The sequence below is a fragment of the Gregarina niphandrodes genome (assembly GCF_000223845.1).
Source record: "Gregarina niphandrodes unplaced genomic scaffold scaffold00086, whole genome shotgun sequence".
Classification (NCBI taxonomy): domain Eukaryota; phylum Apicomplexa; class Conoidasida; order Eugregarinorida; family Gregarinidae; genus Gregarina; species Gregarina niphandrodes.
In genome coordinates, this window is record NW_011645851.1 from 1,384 (window position 1) to 1,725 (window position 342).

The 342-nt window shown below is 51.8% G+C and overlaps 1 non-coding gene across 1 annotated transcript; it reads left to right on the top strand.

Annotated features, from left to right (window-relative positions):
• Window positions 1-197: 197 nt before the first annotated feature.
• On the top strand, window positions 198-268 carry GNI_192330. Its single transcript has one exon. It is a non-coding gene; the product is annotated as a tRNA-Gly (tRNA).
• Window positions 269-342: the final 74 nt, after the last annotated feature.

Consider the following 342-nt stretch of genomic DNA (forward strand, 5'->3'; position numbering starts at 1 on the left):
GACCCAAATCGTTGAGTCAAGCCATCTTAACCGTTCCTGGTAGACGACAAGAGAGTCGTGCCATAGGCTCGATTACACACGAGCATCAACGAGTAGAGCCGCACAATGGTTAGATACCGCCAAATGGTGCCAACGCTCGAACCGCCATGTTCGAGATACAATTTTTTTTTGGGCCGGCCCTCTGACCGTCATCATTCGCATCAATAGTCCAAGGGTAGGATTTGAGCCTTCCAAGCTTAAAATCCGGGTTCGAGTCCCGGTTGATGCAGCTCGCACCTTGATACCCGTATACCCCAGCCACATGAATTTCGGCTGCTCCGCTGTCGGTGTTTTGGGAGTTGG